Raw genomic sequence first — 21,365 nt, forward strand, 5'->3', positions numbered from 1 at the left:
CTTTATTTTTGTAATCTGGCATACTTCCTAGATTATATTTAAGTATTGATATTTTTATTAATTTCACATATATTTTTTATATTTTACTTTTTTCCCCCCTCACCCGAGGACATTTTTGCATTTATCCTCAGATAGAACTCTATCTGAAGGAGAGTGGGAGGAAGAGAGAGAGAGAGAGAAACATTGATGTGAGAGACACACACCGAGTGGTTGCCACCCACATGACCCCAACCAAGGCTGGGGACACACTGCAACTGAGGTATGTGCCCTTAGCGAGAACTGAACCAAGGACTCTCTGGTCCGCAGGCCAGCACTCTAACCACTGAGCAAAACCAGCCAGGGCTATTTTTTACATTTTAATAAACATTTAATTTGAGAATAGATTTACAGAGAAGTTGTTAAGATAGTACAGAGTTTCAATATACCACACCCTCAATTTCCCAGTGTATTAATATCTTATATCTTAGTATGGTATACTTGCTAATGAACCAATATTGATACATTATTATTGACAGTCTATACTTTATTTATATGTCCTTAGTTTTTACCTATTGTGCTTTTTATGTTCTAGGATCCCATCCAAGTTACATTACATTTAGTCTTTGTGTCTCCTTAAGCTGCCCTTTGACTGTGACAGTTTCTTGTTCTTTGTGACTTTGACAGTAAAGTATTGAATTAAAAAAAATAAAAAACATTTTTAATGGACAAAAAAGCAAAGTGAATCACCTTTTAAAAAGGTGAAATGTAGCACAGAAATATGTGAAGCAGTTTTCTATTATTTACAAAATGCCATTTAGAGTGGAGGTGGCCACTGTCAGTAGTTGAGAAAATGTCTTTCAAACGAGATGGCCACAGAAATGTGGTTCCTGGAACTGGCTGAGAAAGGCCACACCCTAGTTTTGGTGAGGGAGAGTTTCTTTAAGGGAGCACCAAAAAGGCTCGGTCTTCTTCATACGTAGTCTCATCAAAGGGCCTATCCAGCAGAGGTACCAACCAATAATGGGAATACTTCAGCTATAATAGGTCCCCAACTTCATCTATCTTCTTAACAGCAGTATCAAAAATTTCTATAGTATGAGTTGCTGACAGGAAAAATCTGGCTCTGTACTCAATAATTAGGGTAGCAGGAAATCCCACTACAACCACTCCAATGTTCAGCTTCAGCATTTCCAGTCGAAAGGCGTCAATTATGGCTGGCTTGTAGAACATCAAAGGTACCATTAACAAGTCTTCATTTCCATAGATAATGAAGCCCATCTCTTTCAGATACCTTCTGAAATACCTGATATTTTCAGCTAACTGCTGTGTACACTCTTTGTGAAGAGTGGTGCCATTGTTCCCATGATGCACTCCATAGAAGTGATGACCTCCATGACAGGAGGTAACAGTGATGTGGTGTAAACTTCACTATGAGAATGTGTTCACAGATAATCTATCAGCTCCTTCTTGTCTCTAGTATATCATCCAGAAGCATCAAAGCTGGTGCTGAATGGTCCCATCATAATGTCCACATCCTCAGGATCCAGGCTGAAGCAATCTACCACACCTTGGCCGGCAGGGCTCAGAGCCCCACTGCTGTGAGCTTCGTCTAGATGCAAATATGCCTTGTATTTCCTTTTAAGGGCACTCACTTCAGGATGGTGAACAATAGATCCCTCCACAATATATATTTCCTCCAAAAGGATTAGAATCTTCTTTCAGGGCCTTTGTGTCCAAGGCCGACCATAAACAATGACATTTTTCAATAGCTTTGCTAGGCCATGCATATTGCTGTTTGAAGATTCGGATGGCTGCTCCTGAGAGTCTGCTCCTAGAACTAAAGCATAGTTCAGTTCATCACTCAGAATCAAGCATCCTTTTCTAACAAGAACAAGAATGTTCACTAAATTTGTTATAAATCCCATGCCATATGCCATAGCAGCTTCTATTCCCAAGAAACTTGCCACAAGCTTTTCTAGTTTTCCATGCTTGTCCAGGTTTCCATTTTTCTGCAGAATGCTACACATGCCAACTCCATACTCCTCTAGGACTTTGGCAGCTGCTCTTGACATGATCCAGTATTCTGTGCAAATCCAAGATAGTTGTAGGAACCCATGTTTACAACACCTTTAATTGTATTCTCTGTATACCTAAATGGTCAGTTGTAATCATGAGACTATCTCTCCATTATGTCCATCCTGGCCCCAGGACACTACAGATTGGTTGGTGCCAGTTGTCTCTAATTTTCATGTAGAGGTTCCTTGTACAGAAGTTTTTGAAACCCTGATACAATGACACAAAATCGTTTTGCTCTTCTCTTTCTATTGCATGGTGAACTTTTTGATTGTCCAATGCCTCAAGAAATCTCAAAGGTATCTAAAGAGGGTGAGTCCACCATACCTCACATACGTAAATACAGCAACCAGCATTGATGTTTCATCAAAAGTGTCATTAAATGGTCTTTTATATTGTTCTCCATTTTGTGTAATATGATGAAACTGGCCGGCTGCAGTGGTTGGAGCAAGCAGCCCAATTCCTCATGTAGCCATCCGCACTTTCCTGCTTGTCATGCAGCCATGCAGCCTTTCACTTGTACTGGGCTCCAGCTGCATGGTCCAGACAACACCAGGCATAAAACAGACTCTATGTGGCGGCCCAGACAGGGGCTCCAAGTCCCTGTCCACAGCCCACCCACCTCCCTGGAACTGGAAATGGCTGCATGCTGCTACCAATTCTTGGCTGTCACATGGGGTGAGGCCCACTCCTTTGAGGCCCCATCACCATAGGAAGACCCTAAGAAGGTAGGCAGAAGGGTCATAGTATGTATTGACTTTTATTTATTGTTTATTTTTTTACGGTATTAAAAATATTTTTTTAATTATTATTATTAATTTATTTTTGTTACAAATGTTTCTCCTTTTTCCCCCACTGACACCTTCCTCCTCATCCCCCCTTATCCCATCCAGCTTTGTTGTCTATGTCCATTGGTTATGTATACATGCATAAGTTCTGTGGTTTATCTCCCCCACCACCTCTTCTGAGGTTTGTCAGTCTTTACCCTACTTCTATGTCTCTGGGTCTATTTTGTTCATCAGTTTGTTTAGTTCATTATATTCTAAAAATAAATGAGATCATGTGATATTTGTCTTTCTCTGTTTGGCTTGTTTCGCTGAGCATAATACTCTCCATGTCCCTCCAAGTCATTTCAAAGGATAAGAGATCTTTCTTTCTTACCACTGCATATTATTCCATTGTGTATATGTACCACAGTTTTTTTATCCACTCCTCTGCTGATGGACACTTGGGTTGTCTCCAGATCTTAGCTATTCATCACACAGATGCAAATTAAAACAACAATGAGGTATTACACCTGCTAGAATGGCCGCCATCAACAAATCATCAAATAACAAGTGCAGGCAAGGGTGTGGAGAAAAGCGGACTCTAATACATTGCTGGTGGAAATGCAGACTGGTGCAGCCACTATGGAAAACACTATGGTGTTACCTCAAAAAATTAAAAATTGAATTATCATTTGACCCAGTAATCCCGCTTCTAAGAATATACCCTAAAAGGCCTGAAACACCCATCAGAAAGAATATATGCACCCCTATGTTCATAGCAGCACTATTTACAATAGCTAAGATCTGCACTGACTTTTTTATTATTATTAATTAATTTATTTATTTTTATTACAGATGTTTCTCCTTTTCCCCCCACTGATTCCACCCTCCCCCCCACCCTATCCCCAGCTTTGTTGTCCATGTCCATTGTTCATGCACACATGCATATAAGTTCTGTGGTTTATCTCTCCCCCACCACCTCCTCTTCTGGGCATTGTCAGTCTGTACCCAACATCCACGTCTCTGGAACTACCCCATTCCTCAGACTGTTATGTTCATTATATTCCACAAATAAGTGAGATCATATGATACTTGTCTTTCTGTTTGGCTTGTTTTTCTTGGGATAATACTTTCCAGGTCCCTCCATGTAGTCTCAAAGGATAAGAGATCTTTCTTTCTTACCGCTGCGTAGTACTCCATTGTGTATATGTACCACTGCTTTTTTTATCCATTCGTCTACTGATGGACATTTGGGCTGTTTCCAGGTCTTAGCTAATGTAAATAGTGCTGCTACAAACATGGGGGTACATATATTCTTTCTGATTGGTGTTTCAGGTTTCTTAGGGTATATTCCTAGAAGTGGGATCACTGGGTCAAACGGAAGTTCAATTAATAAAAACCACATGATCACATCAATAGATGCCGAAAAAGCCTTCGACAATATCCAGCATCCATTTCTGATAAAAACGCTCAGCAATGTGGGATAGAGGGATCATATCTCGACTTAATAAAAGCCATATATGAAAGACCTACAGCCAATATCATACTCAATGGGCAAAAACTAAAAGCATTTCCCTTAAAAACAGGAACAAGAAGGGATGCCCACTTTTGACACTCTTATATAACATAGTACTGGAAGACTTAGCCACAACAATCAGACAGGAAGAAAAAAGAAAAGGGATCCAAATTGGAAAGGAGGAAGTGAAACTGTCATTATTTGCAGATGACATGATACTATACGTAGAATACCCCAAAGACTCCATCAAAAATTTACTAGACTTAATAAATGAATTTAGAAAAGTAGCAGGATACAAAATTAATGTCAAGAAATTGATGGCATTCTTATACACCAATGATGAACTCACAGAAAGAGAAACTAAGAAAACAATCCCATTTACCATTGCGACAAAAAATTTAAGATACCTAGGAATAAACTTAACCAAAGAAATAAAGACCTATTCGCAGAAAACTACAGGTCATTGAAAAAAGAAATAGAGGAAGATATAAGAAAGTGGAAGCACCTACCTTGTTCATGGATTGGAAGAATTAACATCATTAAAATGTCCATACTACCCAAAGCAATCTATAGATTCAATGCAATCCCCATCAACATACCAACGGCATACTTCATGGAATTAGAACAACTACTTCAAAAGTTCATATGGAACCAAAAAACACCTCGAATAGCCACAGCAATCTTGAAAAAGAAGAACAAGGAAGGTGGGACCACATTACCAGATTTCAAGTTATACTACAAAGCCACTGTAATCAAAACAGCCTGGTACTGGCACAAGAACAGGCATATAGACCAGTGGAACAGAACAGGGAACCCAGAAATGGATCCAAGGCAATATGCTCAATTAATATTTGACAAAGGTGGCAAGAGCATACAGTGGAGTAAGGACAGCCTCTTGAATAAATGGTGTTGGGAAAATTGGACAGCAACATTCAAAAAAATGAAACTAGACCGTCAATTTACACCATACACAAGAATAAACTCAAAATGAATAAAGGACTTAAATGTGACTCAGGAATCCATATAAATTCTAGAAGAGACTGTAGGCAACAAAATTTTGGATATCATATGCAGCAGAATTTTCACTGATACATCACCTAAGGCAATAGAAACAGGAGAAAATGAACACATGGGACTACATCAAACTCAAAAGCTTCTGCACAGCGAAAAATACAATCATAAAAACAGAAAGGGTACCCACTCTATGGGAGAGCATAATTGCCAATGATATATCAGATAAGGGTTTAATTTCCAATATATATAGAGTGCTCATCCAACTCAACAAAAGGAAGACAAAGAACCCAATTAAAAAATTGGCAGAGGAACTAAATAAACACCTCTCTAAACAGAACATACAAATGGCCAAGAGACATATGAAGAAATGCTCAACATCACTAATCATCAGCGAGATGCAAATTAAAACAACAATGAGGTACCACCTTACACCTGTCAGAATGGCTGCCATCAACAAATCATCAAACAACAAGTGTTGGTGAGGGTGTGGAGAAAAGGGGACTCTAGTACACCGCTGGTGGGAATGCAAACTGGTGCAGCCACTATGGAAAACAATATGGTGTTACCTCAAAAAATTAAAAATTGAACTTCCATTTGCATTGACTTTTAACAATTGATTTTAGACAGGAATAAATTGAGAGAGAGAGAGACAGAGAGAGAGAAATATTGATGTGAGAAAAACATCAATCAGTTGCCTCCCTTTTGGTGGACTGGAGATTGAACCCCACCTTAGGTATATGCCCTGACTGGGAATCAAACCTGTAACTTTCCATTGCAGTGGGGAGGATGCTCCAACCATCTGAGCCACACTGACTAGGGCAGTATTGACCTTTTTAGATTACTTTTCCCTGGCACATTGTGTATTCTTTCAACATATATACTTTGTCTCTTTCTTTTTTAAAATCCTCACACGAGTAATATTTTTATTGATTTTTAAAGAGAGAGGAAGGGCAAGAGAGAGATCAGTGTAAAAGAGAAACATTGATTGGTTGTCATCTGCACACACCCCAGTGGGGATCAAACCTGCAACCTAGGTATGTGCCCTGACTGGGAATCAAACCTGCAAACTTTTGGTGCATGGAAGACACTCCAAGCGACTGAAGCAACCTGGTCAGGGTACCTTTGTCTCTTTTCTATTTTTATGTTTTATCCTTACTTGAGGACATGCTTAGAGAGAGGAAGGGACAGAGAGAGAGAGAGAGAGAGAGAGAGAGAGAGAGAGAGAGAGAGAGAGAGAGAGAGAGAGAAAGAGAAAGGGAGGGAGAGAGAGTAAAAGAAAGAAAGAGAGAAAGATCAAGGTGAGATTGAAACATCAATCAGCTGCCTCCTGCACACCCCCTACCAGGGATCAAGCCCGAAACCTGGACAAGTGCCCTGACCGGGAATTGAAGGAGCAACCTTTTGGTGCGTGGAAAATGCCCAACCAACTGAACCACACCAGCCAGGGCTTATTATGTTTTTTACAGTGTTAATTCACTTGTGCATTCAGTCTCATGCCCTTTTTATTTCTTTGTTGATTTTGTTTTTCCCCTTTTCACCTGTTTATTGACCACAGTTTCAGCTCTTCTTGTTCTTTTGCCATCTTTTCTTTGAGTTTTACATTTTTGTTTCATGGTCTTCCATCATAAAAGCAATTGCTTTATTAAATTTTTTGTTGTTTACTTGTTTTGTTTTAAGTTAGGAAAAATTTTTGGTTTGTACTTTTCACTTGCTCAATGTCAATAATTTTTCTTTCTGGGATATCTAGCTGTTTTTAAATTTGCTGAGGTTTTCTTTTTTTGATATCTTTAACATGGATACTGTACTAATTATTTTTTTATATTTGGTGTTAAATGAGTTGCACTAGCTCTGCAAATTGTTCTTGTTACTTTTCTTTTGGATGGCTTGGACAGCTATTTGGAAGAGATTCTTAGCTGTTAGTGCAGAGTAGAATTTTAGTCTACCTATCTTCCAGAACCTAAAGGCTTTCTTCTAGAAGCTATAAGAACAAACTTTTTCCAGCAAATTATTTTCATGTAGTAGATCTCCCCTGATCCTCAGGGACTTCTGGCATCAAGTGGCTCACTCTATTTTTCTCACCTGCTCTTTCAGTAAAGAGCATAGGTTTTATACATTTGAGCATGCCCATTGCCTTCAGGAAATGTATCTTTTGGGGGCTTTCTGAAACATGCAGCTTCTGGCTTCTCTCCTCAGCTTTTCTCCACATCCTTCTCTTTGGTTCCATATTTCTTTCCTTCCAAGAGCTTTGGTTTTTCCACCTTTAAGGGGCCCTGGGCCTTAAAAACTCTTTGGGGATGTGGTTTCCAGTCATTGCCAAGAGAAACATGTGCCTTTGTCTACAGTTATTAGCCATTAAGTCATCTCTGGGTAGTACTCACATTTCCGAGTGTGTTATATAAAATTCTGCATGTTCTAATTCTTGGCTCCTTTAGATAATTAACTTCCTGTTCTTCTATTTCATTCATGAAGGCAAGAATATCTGGGGTACCTCTGTTGACAGTTTTCAGGTTTGAATTGCAGAGTAATGAAAGCCAAGTCATCCTTAGGTATCTACAACACATTTTTCCTTGCATCTCTCACATGACCTGAATACTGTTGACATTCAGGGCATAGTGCCAGACTCATCCAAGTACATAGCTATTTTCCTAGGAAAACATCTAGTACAGATCTTTTTACCACAACTATTTCACTGCTATTAGATGCCATCAAAAATTGATCTATGAACCAGGAAAAGAAAGTATTTCAAGTAAGCAAATAGAAATCAACCTTGACCCCACCTTTAAAGTGTCTATTTCTGTAGGGAACCATTTAAATATAACACAGAAAAAAGTAAGTACAGAAATAACACAGTATGGTTTTACCTTATAAGTTTTTCTTTTAACTACAACTATCATTGTACCCTAATCATATTTGAATAAAATGTAGAACCACATTTATTATCAAATGTTTATCTAAACCTAGAACTTTGCTGTATATGAGAACAACTTTCATTTTTACTTTTAGCGCATTTAAATGAATGAAAAAGATGTTACATTGATGTACTTATTCACATACACCATCCATTGCCAGTTTTTAGCATTAGAAAACTGTAGGGTCTCCCTCAAGCCCACTATAGCATAATCCTCTGATAAACATGGAATAAAACTAGAAATTTATCAGTCTGGAATGTACATATATAAATATGTTTATATTGACTTTTTTAGAAACAGAGGAAGGGAGAGAGAGAGAGAGAGAATCATTGATGTGAGAGTGACACATTGATTGGCTGCCTCCTGCACGCCCCCTACTTAGGGTAAGTCTGAAACCTGGGCATATGCCCTGACCAGGAATTGAACCAGTGACCTCTTAAGCCACACAGACTGGGCTGAAATGTATATATTTTAAAAGTCAAGTCCAGCCTCACTGGTATGGTTCAGTGGTTGAGCATTGGACAATTACACCAAGAAGTTGTTGGTTCAATTCCCAGTCAGGGAACATGCCCAGGTTGTGGGCCAAATCCCCAGTGTGAGGCATGCAGGAGGTGGCCAATTGATGTTATCTCTCATTGATGTTTTTGTCTCTCTCTCTCCCTCTACTTTCCTCCCTCTCTAAAATTCAATAACGAAAAAAAAAAAAAAGTCAAGTCCATTTAACAAAATTAAAATGTCCTATAAACACAAATATTTCGGTCCTTCATCTTTTTCAAAATATAAGCAAAATTTCATTGGGTCAGAGTCCCTGTCCTATCCTTCTTAATTGTCATTCCCTTTCCCTCCAGCTACATCAGTCTGTTTTCACATGCGTCAATGAACTTGCTTGTCTTTGTTTTTTTTTTATTTTTAACCTGCCAGTCTTCTTCATTACTGCCAATGTAACCCAAAATCTTCAGTGGAGCATTATTTAATTTATATCCACAATACATATCATTGTTCTGTCCTGGGGAATGTATTGACAGCTATTAGGGGACCAACATTTGAGAACTTTTTTAACTTGTTTAAGATTCATTACTGTATAATAGAAGCTGACTTAGGCAGATTAATTATAAATTTACTAGGGGTATATTGGATAGCTCACAGAATTGTTGAAAGAGCTAAAGAATAAGACTTGATGTTAAGTTTCTCAGCAGAGTGGCCAAGACTGTGACAAAAAATTGTCTCGATGACAAAAGTGCCACCAATAATCCTGGCTCACAGAATGTCACTGAACTCTGATGCTGATGCTTCTGCCTACCATTGCAATTTCTGCACAAGTAAATTGATTGTACTACCACTGGGACGTCACCACCTCTTCCATCATTGCCACCACAAGCACCACCACCACCAAAGGATGTCCCAAGTTGAGATTCCTCTAAAATCAAGTTTAACATACAGGATTTTAAATTAGAAGTGTCCTGTGCAAGAGAGGGGAAAGAAGGAGAGTTGGACAAAGATAGAAGTAAATCTGTGCTATAAGGCCAAAGTAGACCTTAACTGACACCACAGCAACTGTTGGAGCTAAAGGTTATCCCTAGTTGGGCCAAGATGGCTAGACTTTTATATTCAAATAGTCATTGAATATGAGCTTTACTGGGAAGGAACATGACTTTAGGAAAGGTGGCTCTCTGCAAAGGTGACCCCTGAAGGGAAAGACAGCTGAATGTTGTTTGCCAACAGTATTCTCAGCAACTAGGGAAACAAGCACATTTCTCCTTGCATTTGGTGTAACTCTGTGACCTTAATTTCCTGATTGAGAACATGGGGATAATAGTATCTATCTCATTAGGATTCCTGTAAGGCTTAGTAAAACAATGCATGAAAATGTAGCAACCCTTTCCAGGATCCTAATGAAGTAGATATTATTATTCCCATGTCTTAAATGATGTCCAGAGCAATTGCATGTCTGAGCAGGGATTTAAACATTTTTGATACAATATTCTGGAGGGAGGAACTAACTACATTGAGTACAATATTTTTCTAAATAAACAGGCACAACGAAGCTGTGTCATCAATGATGACTATGTGAGTATGTAATACACTGATGTTACACAGGCTATACACATTTGTGTTTTCTGTGTTATACACACATGCATATGTGACAGTCTTTATAATCTAGCACCAACATACCTCTCCAATTTGATTTCCAACCTCTTCTTCCCCCCTAGTCCTTATGACTTTTATCATTTTATATCCCCCATCTGGAGGCCCATCCCAAAACCCTTAGCCCAAAAGTCTACTGCCTGCTGAGACTTTCCTGATGGCCATTCTCCCACCTCCATTTAAGTGTCCTCTTGGTGCTCTCTTTGCACTATTTTACTCCTCTTTTAGTACTTATCACAATATGCCTTTCACTAGAGGTAATCGTGTGCATTCCTTATGGTTCCAGCAGTCTGAGGCCCTTAAAGAGTGAGATTAGACTTGATCTATTGTTCCTAGCACTTAGCATAATACCTTACTCATAACAAGTTCCAAATGAGTGTGTGTTTAACTGACCTGCCAACTTTCCCAAGACTTTTCTATAAGTGAACTAGATGTTTTTATGCATATCATGTTATTTTACAACTATTTCAAGTGGTCAAATTATACTAATCTGTTAGTTCTACTCTAACCCATTGGAGATGAAGTTAACTGGAAGTCTTCAGTGTTTCAACTCCACCCCCATATCATTTCTGGTGTGAATGACATTGCTCAAGGAACATTCTCTAATATCAAATTCCATTCACGAGGGATATTTAATTCTTCTTAAGAAGAATAGTTGCTTCTTGTGGTGTTTTCAGTGACAGATAGGAGAACATCCTAGTTAAAAGCATGAACAGTAGAATCATTCTCTGTGGTTGCTAATCACATGAAACGTGCTTCAGTCCTTCATTTGTAAAATAGGAATATTAAAAGCATCCACCTAATTGAGTTCACATGAGGATGAAGGGTTGAATATAGGCAAATCACACAGATTGTATCTCAGCACATGGTGAAGCATATAGAAGTATTGGCTATTATTAATAATCAGCATACTTTCCTAGGTTTCCTTCCCTTGAGTGGTAGATTCTTTTGAAATAGCAGCCAACCATATAATATTTTTTTCACTTTCAAAACCTCTCAGAATAACATAAGAGAATATAACTATTTTTTAAGTGTCTGAACTATGTAAACACAAACTATTTCAAATAAAATGTCAGACTTAAAACTATGCAAGTCCTATAAATATAAAAACACTTAGAAAAATATATACAAGAGGGTTATTTGCTGTTTTAAAATTATTGTTATAATCCAGTGCAATTAATACTTGTCTTATATTTAAATTATATTTTAAATTTTAAAAGTTCCAGCTCATACCAAATAAAATCTGTTTGTGTGCCTGTTTGTTTAGTATCACACTTATCTTATAATAGAACCAAACTAAAATGTTAGATTAGGTAAAAACTAGTATTTTTTAAAATTAATATGCCAGAAAGGCAATGCCAGTTAACATATTTATAATTCCCTAAATAATATAATTAGCAATTTTATTATTTCATAATTTGTCATTTTAAGCCACAATTCTGAATTTATTGTGCAATTATTTTACTTTATTTACCCATAAAATGCTACAGTTTCAAGAGTGAGATAGTTACCTTATAGACCTTATTAGCAATTATGCATAGTATCTTTTGCATAGAGTTGAATGTGTGTCATTCACTTGAAATGATGAGAAAAGGTGGGCAAGCTAAATTTAATTTTCAAAGTTGGCATGTGCCCAGCATCCTGTAGATGGTAGCCAGATGCTCTTATGAATGATGGGGTTGCTAGTTCTTTTTCTAGATGAATTGCATGACATTGGCCTTGCCGAGTCATAAAATTATTTTCTCTTTTCCACTGTCCAAACTTGTAAAGATTACTCAGATTTTTTGAAATGAAATTAGAACATCTAGCAGTAGGTCATATCAAGGATGTTAAAACAATCTAACAGCGACATCTGTCACACCATAGCATGCCAGGTTTGATTCGAGGGACTTAGATAGCTGGAAGATGTCCAGCAATTCTCTCACTGTTCTATATTTGTCATCCTGCCATAGGCATTGGCTGTATCTTCAGGATATCACCCAAGTCAAAAGTGGTGATACTCCCAGTAGAGGAGAACCACATTGTAGTCCAAGCATTAGAATTAGCCGAACACTCCTGCTAGAAACTCAAAACAAGTGTCAACCTCTACTTTTAATTTGTAAAAGAAACATTTTAAAATGTATTGAAAATGTTCACTTGAAAGTAAATAGATTCAAGGAATCTGCTTGTTGATGGTTCTTTAATGTACTCTGTTCTGGAAAAATATTACTCATTTGGTCATTCATTCAGCAAATACCTGACAATCTCATTCTATGCAAAGGAAGCAGTATTTGGAAAGGCTTGGAGATGAGAGAGAACATGGTAGTTTCAAGAGAGAAAAGTAATATGGCCATACCAGGATGAAATGAGAATAACAAGAATAAATTTAAGGGTTTTAAACAAGAAATTGATGATCGTACTGCATTTTCTGTTAGGTTATTTTGGCTACACAATGTGGAAGACATATTGGAGGGGAGAGGAAAGAGAAAGTGTGGGGAGGACTACTGTGAGGCTGTTGCAGGAGTCTAGGCAAGAGGTGATACCCTGAGATAAGGTGAAGGAAATAAAAACAAGTAGGTAAATTTAAGAGATATTTAGGAGAAAAATATGATTTGTGAGGAAATAGAGATAGGCAGTGGCTAGATTGAGGGAGAAGACACAAGAAATGCCTAGGTTTCTGATATAGAAACCTGGGTAAAAGGTAGTCCTCTTGATTGAGACTGGAAAGCCAGATGGGGGATCAGGGAAGATGATGAGTGCAATGAAGACATTCGGAATTCAAGGATAATGCGAGCTATCTAATAAAAATATCCAGAAGGCAGCTGTAAAAATAAGTAGAAAGTAAAAAAAAAAAGACTACAGAAATCATCATATGATCATCATAGCTATTTTTGCATAGGGAAGTACTCAACCCAAAAAAGAAAGAGATCAGGTAAGTTTGGACAACAGACAATGAAATAAGTATTGTAGACAAGGGGTAATTCTTTGCATAATATCTTGTCTATTTTCAAATAATCCCTTGGCTATGCTCCCATGAGTTTTGCATTAAAATGTCTGCATTAAAAATAAAATAGCTAAAAGGGCAGGTTTTAACTAAAGCTCCATGGCACCCTAGATCAGGGTGTTGGCATTCGTGCCAGTTGAGTAGAATGTGCTGACAAATGGCAGGCTTCCTGAGACCGAACATAAATCTCTGAAACATCAGGCATCAATGGGACTTGGGTCACATATCTGTAGGCAGTGTGTGCAGAGGGGGGACTTTACAGAGAGCATCAGGGATGGCAGAGCCTTGGCAGACATGGGTAGCCTTGACTGGAAGAACCATCAGGACAATAGCAAGTGCCACAGAGTCACCAAGATGACTGGTCGGTAGAGGACACATGAAATTGGATATTTAGAATTAATTTAAAGAGAGTGTTTACATGCCCTTGGGCACGGTGGTGATAGAGCTGGAGACTTTCTCTTTTGTTACTGTTTTTGGACCTCATTTTTAACACTGGGCTGGGGCAAACGAAGAGGGGAGTCTATATTTTTTTATTTTACTTTATTTTCTTTTCTAATATATGCATTTACTTTTTATTATAGTTTGCATTCAATATTATTCGGTATTAGTTTCAGATGTACAGCAAAATTGTTAGACAACTATGTACTTTACAGAGTGGTCCCCAGATATTTCAAGTACTCACCTGGGCCCATATATAGATAACCATTGCGATATTATTGACTATATTTTCTATCCTGTAACTTGCATCTCTGTAACTATTCTGTAACTACCAATTTGTACTTCTTAATTCCTTTATTCTTTCACCTAGCTCTCCCACCCTCTTCCATCTGTCCACTGTCAGTCTTTTCTCTGTATCTCTGAGTCTATATTACTTCACTTATACTTGGAATCTAAACAACAAAATAAACAAAATAGTAACAGACTCATAGATAAAGGCCGTAGCTTTTTAAATAAAATTGATCCTTATTCCTTATTCCCCTGCATCAGTGATTTAAAATGTAAAAAGTGTTTCTCTACTTCTCTTTAGAATCAAATGGAAAGAAATTTTGTTAATTATAGTTATGCTATTTTTTTATATCAGAAATAATACTCAACTGAAACAAACCTAACAATGAGTGAGAAGTAAAAGATGTGCTTCCTAATTTAGATTTTAATTTCAGCTGATTATTAATTCATTTTCACACATAAACTGTGTTTTATCAAATTAATTAGAGCAATTGCTTCTGGTCTCATGTGCCCAATATTATGTGAGGTTGGAGAAGTACTATCAAATTATGTTGTAATTTGATAAGAAGCAATATCTGGTGATAAAACATGCAAAGAGAAATAAGAAACTGCTAACTTTGAATTAAATCACTCAAAAACTACAAATTGCATCATGCTATCATTATGCTTTATAGCTCAGCTTTGTATTTAGGTTCTGCTACTTTGCACTCAAGTTGATTTAACCTCTCTGAGCTTCAGCTTTCTCTTAGATAAAGTAAATATAATAATTGGAAATATTAAATCAATGCACTTTTATTTCTTTCTATAAATTAGGTTTATTTGATGTCACTTCCATAAAAAAGAAGATATGATATGGTGGGAAATCCCTGGCATGCAATGGCCTTAGAGAAGAAGGGAAAGGGAACGGGTTGTGAGAGAAGTGGTCAGGCAGTTAATTAAATTCCAAACCACTCCCCACTTCACAAAGATTCAATCCTCAAGTATGTATGAGAAAATAGTGATTCATTTTTAAAAAGAGGGCTGAGGGGGATATGGGGAAAAGCTTCAACACAATTCCCTTGTTCAGACTCTGGAAGGCAACTGTTTCAGGAAAACCAAACTGGGGAAGTCACTCAGAATAAAAATGGTTGCTAGATGAGGAGATGCCTAAAATGAATGCATTGAATGAGAGTTTCTTTTAAGCCATAGGGAGATCCACAGCACAGTCAAAACCAAAGTTGGGCTGAGGCAGCAGAGGGAAGAAATGGCCAAATAACCTGTGAGCTTTGCTAATATTTCACCACTGTGGAAGTTAACACCCAAGACTGTGATACCTTAAAACTCAGAATAAGAGCCTGCTCACCAACGTGAGGTCCTATCCCCATTACAAGGCACATAAAACTTAATTTTCTTCTTAAACAGAGGCCATTTTGAAAAGGAAGAGAAAAAACAACAACAACAAAGAAAACCACCATGAAGTACAAAGTATCTATATACTCTCCCCAGAGTATTTGAATGGTGACTTTCTTTAAAGTTTTTAAAAATTTGTTTCTTTTTATTTATTTTATTATTAAATTTTTTTAAACTTTATTGTTGAATGTATTACAGATGTCCGTTTTTTTCCCTCTTCTTCCCTCTTCCGCCACCCTCCTTCCTTCTCCACACTTTTGTCTGTGTCCATTGGTTATGCATATATGCATATAAGTTCTTTGGTTTATCTCTCCTGGCCCCTCCTTTCCTTTGAGGTTCCTCAGTCTAAAAACCAATTTGTACTTCTTAATCGCTTCACCTTTTTCACGAGATCCCTCCAACCCCCTCCCATCTGGCAACCATCAAAAAGTTCTCTGTCTCTATGAATCTGTTTATGTTCTGCTTGTTCATTTTGCTTGTAGATTCAATTGTTGATAGATATATATTTATTGCCATTTTATTCTTCATATTTTTTATTTTCTTTTTCTTTAAGAATACCCTTAAACATTCATATAATACTGGTTTGGTGGTGATGAACCCCCTTTAGCTTTTTCTGGTCTGGGAAATTCTTTATATACCAACTGATTCTAAATAATAACTTCACAGGATAGTATAATCTCAGTTGTAGGTTCTTGCTTTTCATCAATTTGAATATTTCTTGCCACTCCCTTCTGGCATGCAAAGTTTCTTTTGAGAAATCAGCTGACAGTCTTTTGGGAGCTCCTTTATAGGTAACTAACTGCTTTTCTCTTGCTGCTTTTATGATTCACTCTTTGTCTTTAACCTTTTGCATTTTGATTATGATGTATCTTGGTGTAGGCCTCTTGGGGTTCATCTTGTTTGGAACTCTCTGTGCTTCCTGGGCTTCTATGTCTGTTTCCCTCATCAAGTTAGGGAAGTTTCCTGTCATTATATTTCCAAATAGTTTTTCAATGTCTTGCTCTCTCCTCCTTCTGGCACCCCCATGATGTGCATGTTGGTATGCTTGAAGTTGTCCCAGAAGCTCCTTACACCATCCTCATTTTTTTGGGGGGGGGGGGGACTTTTTTTTTCTTTTTGCTATTCTTATTAGGGGTTTTTTTGCTTCCTTATATTCCAAATAGATGGTTTGCTTCTTGGCTTTACCTACTCTACTATTGATTCTCTGTAAATTATTCTTTATTTCAGTTAGTGCCACCTTCATTTCTGACTGAGCATCCTTCACTTATGACTGGTCCTTTTTTATGTTCTTGAAGTCCTCACAAAGTTCACTGAGCATTCTTATAATCAGTGTGTTGAACTCGGCATCTGTTAGATTATTTATCTCCATTTCATTTAATTCTGGTTTTTTCCTGGAGTCTTGTTCTGTTCTTTCATTTAGGACATGTTTCTTTGTATCCTCATTTTGGCTGCCTCCCTGTGTTTGTTTCTATGTTTTAGCTAGAGTTGCTATGTCTCCTAGGCTTCCTAGGGTGGCCAGTTATAGAAGGTGTCCTGTAGGGTTCAGTGGCACGGCTTCCCTGATTAACCCAGCTGTGCCCTTGAGGTGTACCCCTCACGTGGATTGTCCACTCTTCTTTAGTAATTGAGTCTTGATTGCTATTGGCACATCAATGGGAGGGAGTTACACTGGCTGATCAGCTTCAAGGACTGGCTGTGTTCACTGACCACTAACCTCTGACTACTGTAGAGGATCAGGCCCACCAACAGAGCAAGACTTACTTCAGCAGGGCTGTGGTACCCACTGAACCCACTCCTTGAGTGTGTTGTTTATGGAGGTGGTTGGGTGGTGGTGCTTTGCCATGATCTGAAGCTGTCCACTGGGTTTGCTGGCTCTGGGGCAAAGTCAGCTACTGCATGTATTCTACCTGGGACCTCAAGGCATAAGCTACAAGGTGATCTGCAGATGGCTACTTCTTGTACTGGGTTTGGAGGTGCCCAGGCAATGCCAATTTGTGAACCAAGCCTGGCTGTTTCTAGTGCTGGGCCTGGGGCCACTTAGTGACAGGTATGTGACTCACTGATGCCAGATGCTACCTTTTTTAGAGAATTTAGGAAAATCTAAAACAGGAGCCCAGTCAGGCATTCCTATGGTAAAGCCACTGGAAACAGCTTGGGTGGGCCCAGAAGTTGGGTGGGGCAGGGCCTCAGGTAATCACCAGGGTGGAGCAAACAGTAGGAGCCAGGTTGCTGGAGTCTCAGATATGGCAGCCATCTGCAGCCCTGGGGAAGGGCTCACCAACGGAACAAAGGCCTCCACCAGCACTTCTGTCTGGAAGAAAGCTGTCTCTCCAGCTCTTACCCCAATGCCAAACAACTCGGTGCTTCCCTATATATATGTCTCTGGTGCCTTTCAAGCTGCCTCCCCCATGCTGAAGCCTGGAGGGTGCAAGTCCGGGTAAGTCTGTGTGCAGGCCCTTTAAGAGGAGCTTCCTGGGACTCTAGAAGCCTCAGCCTTCCTCGGCCTAAGTTCTGGCTGGTTTTTACAGCCAGACATTATGAGGACTTTTCTTCCTAGCGCTGGAAACCTGAGCTGGGCTCTGGTGTGGGACCGGGACCCCCTCACTCCTCAGGGAGGACCTTCACAGCTGAAGTAGCCCTCCTGATTTTTATCCGCCACACGTGGGTGTGGGATAAGCCTGACTGCACCTCCGTCCTCTCTTCCAGTCTCGATGTGGCTTCTTTTTTAATTTTGTAGTTGTAGGACTTCCATTCAACTCATTTTCAGGTGGTTTTGAATGATGGTGGTTCTGTAGATTAGTTGTAATTTTGATGTGGTTGTGGGAAGAGGCAAGTACCACATTTACCTACACTGCCACCTTGACAGGATTCTCTGTTTGTTTTTACAGTTTACAGTCTATATTATTTTGTATTAGTTTTAGGTGTAATGTTCTTTTATTTGTTAAGTTGTTGCTATTCCCCTACCTACCCCTACTATAGATCGAGGCTCATGAGGAAGTTGAAATCAGTTATGAAACATTTAAAAAAATGTACATCTTAGTGCTGAGTTAAATGTATAAATGCATACAATTTCCACCATAATTACTTTTAATGAAAAGTATAAGCAGAGCCCAGCCAATGTTTCAAAAAGTACTGGTAGTTACAAAATACTTATAGAGATGGATAAAAAGTACAGCATAGGAAATTTAGTCAATAATATAGTGTATGATTGTCTAACCACTATGCTGTACACCTGAAACTAATATAAAATAATATTGAATGTAAACTGTAATTAAAATCTTTTTAATTTAAAAATAAATAATATATAATGCTAAAAATTATTTAAACCAAAAATTATTTTAATTTACATTTTCAGTTTTATTGATATATAATTGACATAGAACACTATATAAGTTTAAAGTGTATAATATAATGATTTGGTATGTGTATATATCACAAAATAATTACCACAATAAGTTTTGTTACCATTCATCACTTCATAGTTACATATTTTACTTGTGATGAGCACTTTTAAGACATACTTTTAGCAACTTTCAAGTATGCAAAGTTAACTATATTAACCATGCTGCATATTACATCCCCAGAACTTATAAGTGGAAGTTTGTATCTTTTGATCACCTGCGCCCATTTCCCCTATCCCCTAGTCCATTTACATTTAACAAATCTTTGTTGAGTTATTTAGTGTAATATGACAAGCCCTATGCTAGACACTAGAGACACATAGGTGGGCAGCCACAGTGACATGGTCCTGGTCTTCAATGGTTTATAATATTGTAGCAGGGGAGAGTTAATTCAAGTTGACCATCAGAGTAAATGAACACTTCTAGCTCTTAGGTAAGCCTAAGGTACATCAGTAAAAAAATTAATTTATCTATCTATCTATCTATCTAGAGAGAGAGAGAGAGAGAGAGAGAAGAAGAAGAAGAAATATGAAGGGAGGCAAAGGAGACATGGTATGATCACTCAGTGAATAGAGTTTAAACAGGATTTAACTCTGAATTAAAATTGTATCTACTTATAATACAATTTTTGAGACTTTTCACTTACTGTGAATATAATATTGCATCTATGCCAAACCAACAAAGAAGGGGTAACAGGCTGCCCCACCCCACCTACTTGGAAGTGTATTCTTTGTACTCCAGTTCTTTTTTGAACTCCACATATATCCTCATTGAACTGAGTCAACTCAAGGTTGGTCAGTTGAGCATTCCTTTTAAAGGAATACATACCCTGTCAAGATAGCTAAGTTAAATGAGAACATACTAAAGTCAAGCTATCCATATTGATTACCAATGCCATCACTTAGTAGCTGTCCAAATTTGGCCAAATTATTTACCTCTTTATGACACAGTTTTCCCATTTGCCAAAGGAGGGGGATAACATTTCCTACCTCTTAGCACTATGAGAATTAAACAGGGGATGTTTGTTAAAGGTCTGAGCATGTACACATTCTGAGTGCATGTGTACTTGCGTAAGATCCCCCTAGTAGAATGTAATCACCTTGCAGACCGAGATTGGTGCTCAACATACAGTGGGTGTTTGCTAAATATCATTTTCAAGGTTTAAATAGATTGAGAAAGATATGTAGTTTTAGTACACAATAACCAATGTTCTAAGTGCTGTACAAATATTCACCATTTACTCCTAAAAGATCCATATGAGGAAGGCACTAGTATTATCCCATTTTTCAGGGGAGGAAACCAAAACACAGTATAATAATTTGTCTGAGGTCACTCTGCTCTTAACAGAGATTCAAACCCAAAAAGTTTAACCCCTGAGTCCATGCTGCACTAGGCAGAACTTCCCAAACTTTAGTGTGCATAAGAGTCTGCTGGATAACTTTTCTTTTTTCTTTTTCACTATATTTAATTTATACCAACATAAAAACATATAGTTAGAGATGAAGGAGAATGATCATTAGGTAGTCATGAAGATGAAGACATTTTATTTACAAATCTCCCCACCCCAACCATATCATTGATGACCAATCCAGGTCACCTTGCTGGTCAGATTCCAGGTGGAATGTTGTGATGTCACTGGGTTTGTTGTGGTCAGAGGCTTCATGGTGAGGAGAAAGTCCTTGTGGCCCATAGGGCCTAAAACTGAGCCGGGTGGCACAGTAGATCTGCAGCCTGATGGCCTGAATCCATGCCTCACTGTCCACGTCCTCCAGTGGGAGACAGTGGCATGTCCACTTGTCATTACTTCTTGGTGGGTTTCTTATTTATAGACAGACTTGTTCAGTCTGTTTTATATAATAGGTGAAGTGCAGCTTGCGAAAGCACTAGCTGCACAGATTGAGGGAAAATGCCACCTCATTAATGAGCCTGGAGCATTGAGAGAGGAGACACAAGGATCCAGTCATCCTCAGACGATACCTGGTGTGAGAAAGAGTCATTAAATAACCCAGCCTCACTGACACTTTGAGAAAGGGCACAATGACATACTTACTGGGTGCTGAGGCAGGAAATTATGTCCCTGGTTCCAGAACTAAAGGAATAGAGATTCAAACACTCACAACAAAAGGAGGAGATAGTGGAGAGGCTAAAGACGCTCAAGTCCCTGGAAGAAGTTGTGAAAATTACCACTTCACAAGGAGCTTTTCTAAACCTGACAGGAGGTCCAAAGCCAAGCCCTGATGGTCCTCTACTCAAGAGTGGACCTGGGTCTTAAAGCATCCCTGATGATCCCTCCTCTTTAGGCAGGCTTCCTCCAGACCCACATGACAATTCTGGAGGCCAGTAGATGCAGGGGGTCCCCTTCCTCGGCAGGAATTTCTCCTTCTCAAGCTGCACACTGCAGTCAGCTCCTGCATGGAAGAACCCTCCAAATGTAAGAACATGAGACGTCCTGGAACACACCAA

At 38.5% G+C, this 21,365-nt stretch overlaps 1 pseudogene; it reads right to left on the reverse strand.

The window, feature by feature from the left end:
* Positions 1 to 918: 918 nt before the first annotated feature.
* Positions 919 to 7,555, reverse strand: LOC118619678 (annotated as a pseudogene).
* Between the last annotated feature and the right edge of the window lie 13,810 nt (positions 7,556 to 21,365).

Source organism: Molossus molossus, unplaced genomic scaffold, assembly GCF_014108415.1.
Source record: "Molossus molossus isolate mMolMol1 unplaced genomic scaffold, mMolMol1.p scaffold_m16_p_7, whole genome shotgun sequence".
NCBI lineage: Eukaryota > Metazoa > Chordata > Mammalia > Chiroptera > Molossidae > Molossus > Molossus molossus.